The sequence below is a fragment of the Marmota flaviventris genome, chromosome 9, assembly GCF_047511675.1.
Source record: "Marmota flaviventris isolate mMarFla1 chromosome 9, mMarFla1.hap1, whole genome shotgun sequence".
Classification (NCBI taxonomy): Eukaryota; Metazoa; Chordata; class Mammalia; order Rodentia; family Sciuridae; genus Marmota; species Marmota flaviventris.
In genome coordinates, this window is record NC_092506.1 from 62,787,820 (window position 1) to 62,793,294 (window position 5,475).

The 5,475-nt window shown below is 43.2% G+C and overlaps 1 pseudogene; it reads left to right on the forward strand.

Annotated features, from left to right (window-relative positions):
• Positions 1 to 4,524: 4,524 nt before the first annotated feature.
• LOC114098329 (C1GALT1-specific chaperone 1-like) lies at positions 4,525 to 5,475 on the forward strand (annotated as a pseudogene).

The following is a 5,475-nucleotide window of genomic DNA, read 5'->3' on the forward strand; positions in this document are numbered from 1 at the left end:
AGCAGGAGATGGAAAAAGAGAGGTGACTCTGCCATCTGCTGCTCATTAGCGGTATGTACCTGCAGTGTACAGGGTTCCTGTGCTCCCCTCATAAAGGGTCAGATGTGGAAGGCGTTGTGGTGGGGCATCTACTCCAGCGTGTGTGTGAGGCACATAGAGGCCTTACATTCCAACACTCAGAAACCTCTAGCCAGCAGCTCATGATTTGGGGAGCATCAGCCGTGTGCTAGTGCAGGGGCCAAAGAGTGGCTGGAGAAAGGTGGCAGGAGAGCAGAAAGGACTACAGTGGGAAACACCAGAATAGTTTGGAGGCCATTGCAGATCTCAGGACCAAAGGCTGAGGCGGGAAAATGGAAAGAAAAGAGTTGGTGTAAAAAAAGTACAAAAAGAAAATCTGACTGGATAAGGTCAAACACAGGGTGAAGGGGTGTGTCTGTGGGTGCCTGCCAAGGAGTTACACTTTATGCTACTGATTACTTTTCATAAACTTCAGTTTGATCATTCATTAACTCTAGCCCAAGGAAAACAATACAAAAGAAAACAAAAAGGAAAAAAATGTTGTAAAATACCCAACATTTCCAGCCTATTTTGGCTTCCTACTGACATCAGGACAGAAGGTAATTGTCACCAGGTAGACACTAAATGTTCATCACTAACCCCAGCCAGCTACCCCTACTAGTCTATCAGGAATCCTACACTGAGTGGGAGTCAAGTAGTTTGAGTATGAGTCCCAAGGGCAGTCATTTCATGGCTGTGTGACCTTGGGAAAAGTCACCAACATCTCAGAGTTTAGTTTTCTCATCTTTAATTTAATAGTCAAAATGATGGGGCAACCATGACAGTGACTCCCTTTGTGCTGAGACAAGCTGCAAATGACCTCTGTCATCCTTTTGAATCCTCACAACCCCATGGAATGGGTACTGCCATTACTCCCATTGTTCAGGTGAGGACATTGAGGCTCTAAAAATGGAGTATCTTGCTCACAGTCACATGACTAGAAAGTGGAAGAGCTATAATCCAACCCCAGACTGTTTAGCTATAAGGCTTTGTTGCTGAGTTTTTGTCTTAGTTATCTTTCATTATAAAATGAATTACCCTGAAATGTAGAGGCTTAAAAGAACAACCTTTTTTTTTTTAAGCTCACAATTCCATAATTTAGTAGATTTACATAGCACATAATTCTGGTCTCAGCCAGCTCAGCTGATCTGTGTTGCACTAGCATGTGTCTAACATGGCCTCACTCACATATTTGGTGACTGGCAATTGGCCGGGGCACCTTGGTTCTCCTCCATGTGGCCTTTCATCCTCCAGCAGGCTAGTTAGGCCATCACATGCATGGTGGCCCCAGGATTCCAAGAGTAACAAGAGAGGGCAAGCCTCCATGCTCAAGAATGTTTCTAGTCACAGCTGATCACAAAGCCAAAACAGTGTGGAAGGACACTTCCAGAAAGTGTAGGTATGAAGAAGGGAAATAACTTTTGCCCATTTTTATAGTCTGCCATGGTTGCTATGTTATAATATCTGACTATCTCACAAAATTTATCAAATGAGATAAAGGACTTGAATAAGATTTGTAAACTTCTGTGAAGTACCACCCAGAAGAGAGGTGTTGTTTAATTATTAGCATTTATATTCCACTAATACCTCAAACTCAATATGTCTGATTATTCTCCCCATTTTACAGATGAGGAAACTGAGGTCCAGATAAGTCAGATGCCTTGCCAATCTGAACAATGGTCTCTGCAGTGCTTATTAGCACCTGGATTCTTTATTGCCTTGTTCTCTAACCAGTGTTCCTGAGTGGGTCTTGTTTTCCCAACTTAACCAAAAGTCCTAGAGAACTTAGAATCTGTGTGTGTGTGTGTGTGTGTGTGTGTGTGTTTGCACTTTCTTCCAGGCTTATAAATGGTCACCTTCTCTTTGTATATTCACATGGCCTTCTTTCTACCATGTGTTAATGTCCTAATCGCCTCTTCTTATAAAGACACAGATCATATTAGATTAAGGCCATCCTAATGATCTCATTTTAACTTACGTACCTCTTTAAAAACTATCTCCAAATACAGTCACATTCTGAGTTGCTAGAGGTTAGGACTTCAACATATGAATCTAGGGGTGGGGGAGTAGCCATTCAATTTATAACAAAAGCCATAACACAAAAGACTATATATTGTATGGTTCCATTTGAATGAAATTTCTAGAATAGACAAACCTATAGAGACAGAAATGAAAGCAGTGGTTGCCTGGGGCTGGGGAGTGGAAGCAGATATTAACTGCATGAGTAGGAAATAAGACCACAGTGGAATTCTTGGGGTGTGTGTGGTGGTGGTGGGGTGATCCAAGTGTTCTAAAATTTTAATTTTGATGATGGTTGCACAACTCTGTAAATTTACTTGAACTCATCCAACTATATACTTAAAATGGGTGGATATGATATATATCCATGATATATATATTGTTATATGATATATATATTGATATATGATATATATATTGTTCCCCAATTCAAATAAAGTAGTGGAAGCCCTGAAAAGACTGTCACCTGGGGCAGGTGGTCAAGATCCGTTTGGCATTAAAACCATCTTTCTGGGGGTGGAGGACAGGCTAAAGGAGGGGGAACTGCAGGCAGGGAGAGCTGTGGGGAGGCAGCTTTATGCTACGGGATGAGCAATCAGGGTGGGAACAAACCTAGAGCCTATTCTTAAGAGAGGTAATCTGGAGGGAACATGGCTCCTTGAGACTGCCACAGAGGCAGCCAGCTTCCTGGAGGAGGAAAGGCCTTGTGAAAGTGCCCAGCAGATGGATAGTGCCTTTGTCTGGCTTAGCAGAGTACTGAGAGGCAGAGATTGTTGACAGGGGCTGTGGATGTATTTCTGGGTATGAGTCAGCTCTGAGAACAAGGACGGGTGGAAGGTAGTCAGAAGCCCAACCCTTTAGGGTGGGAAATGAGAGGTATTTCTCACTGACCTGCAATCCCACAGTCCCCAGCCCCATCTGGTCACACCACAGTCTGGAGGCTCACTTGTGGCCCAGCCATGACAATGCTGATTAACATGCATTTACTGTTCTTCTCTGTGCCAGTTCCCATCTGCACCAGAGATGAATGGGATTCAGACAGGCCCAGCCTTGAGGAGCTCACAGAAAATTCAGGGAGAGAGATGTGTAAGATGTGGACACCTCGATAACTTTATTATTCATTTATTTATTTTCTTCTTTCTTTAAGAGATTATGAGAATCTATGATAAACTACCCTGCGGGACATAACCAGAGCTTATGACCACCTGGTATTTGAGTAGAGATGGAAGGAATGGGGTTGCATGAAACAAGGGAGGTTTACAAGTGACACCCCTGGCCCCTGCAACAAGGGAAAAGAAACAGATACCATAGGCAGATATGGAGCACTGGGATGCTGATTGAAGGAAAGAAATTTCAGAGAGGAGAGACCTTGGGTGGAAATTTTAAGGCGTGAACTATGGTAAACTATGCACTGTCCCCTCCACCTCCAGTCCTCACATCCTTAGTAACCTACCCAAGTCCTCAAATGTTTTATATGATTGCATCTGTGAAAATCAGAAGTTAAAATACAATGAGGCCAATGCCAGAGAGGGACAGACAGCAGCATGGTCTGGGCTAGGTACATACCCATCAGGAGGCTGTAAGAGGAAGGCCAAAAGAGAAAGAGGGTGATGTTTCAACCTGTAGGAAAAGTGGGAAGTGAAGGCGCCTGGCTGTGAAAGAAAACACATGCTGTTGTCGGGGCTGGCCCATCGCTGCAGTCTGACTCTGCTGAAGAGGGAAGTGAGAGAGGACAGATCAGAAGTGCCTCGAGCAAGTCCTTTTCTTTTCTTTTTGGAGCTGAGGATTGCTTAACCACTGAGCCTCATCCCCAGCCCTATTTTATATTTTATTTTGAGACAGGGTCTCGCCAAGTTGCTCAGGACCTCCCTGAATTGCTGAGGCTGAGTTTGAACTCCTCCTGCCTCAGGCTCTGGAGGCCCTGGGATTACAGGCGTGTGCCACCGCGCCTGGCTATATAGCATGCTCTTCTTCTTTGCTAAAAATTGGGACTTTATTCTGAAATCCACTGGGAACCACGGAGGGATTTTAAGCAGGGAATAACATCATCATTAACCACATGTCACTTTTTCCATATTAATTGACTCAAGTACTTCAACATTTTCGGAACTGAAGAACTCTGCTTTGTCCAGCGTTTGGTCCAAGACTCCTTCACTGCAGCCCAAAGACTCACATCTTTGGGTTTTAAAAACATTATTCTGGAACAAATTTTAAAGTGGGCTAGGGTGCAAGGCCATAGGCCCTTCCGCCTGGCACAGGGTTCTTCTGCCGGCCACCCACCAGCCCCCCAGCATCAGCTTCCAGGATATCCCGGCGCTTAGCAAGACCAACTAGAGGGCACCACCAGCACCCAGAGTAGTCCAGCCAGGAGCGTGATAGAGTGGCGCACCATGACTATGAAAGAAAGCTGGGCCTTCCTGTCTCCAAGCCATTCAAGACATGAGAAAAATGCTTTCTGAAAGCAGTTCATTTTTGAAGAGTGTGATTCTTGGAAGCATTTTATGGGCTTTGATCACTCTACTAGGCTATGTTAGAATTGGTCCTGGAAATACAGTGCACCACCATGAGCATCATTATGTACCAGCTCCTAACAAAGAAAATCTCTTGAAAGTTTCAGAGGATGAACTCAGAGCTCACTAAGAGCTTGCAGGTATATTGTATCATCCTTTTAAAACCCAAAGATGTGAGTTTTGGGGCTGCAGTGAAGGATTCTTGAACCAAACACCGTGACAAAGCAGAGTTCTTCAGTTTTGAAAATGTTGAAATATTTGAGTCAATTAATATGGAAAGAAGTGACATGTGGTTGGTTAGTGATGAGAAAAGCTTACAAATACACCTTTGATAAGTATGGCGACCAATACAACTGGTTCTTCCTTGTGCACCCCACTACATTTGTATAGTTGAAAATCTAAAGTATTTTTTGTTAAAAAAGGATCCATCACAACCTTTCTATATAGGTCACACTATAAAACATGGAGACCTTGAATATGTGAGTGTGGAAGGAGGAATTGTTTTAAACGTAGAATCAATGGAAAGACTTAACAGTCTTCTCAGTGTCCCTAAAAAAAGCGTCCTGAACAGGGAGGAATGATTTGGAAGATATCTGAAGATAAGCAGCTAGCAGTCTGCCTGAAATATGCTGGAGTATTCGCAGAAAATGCAGAAGATACAGATGGAAAAGATGTATTTAATACCAAATCTATTGGGCTTTTTATTAAAGAAGCAATGACTAATCACTCCAACCAGGTGGTAGAAGGATGTTGTTCAGATATGGCTGTTACTCTTAATGGACTGACTCCTAATCATATAATGATATATGGGGTATACCATCTTAAGGCATTTGGACATCTTTTCAATGTTGTGATTTTCTTGCCTCCAAAGGATTCTGACAATGACTGA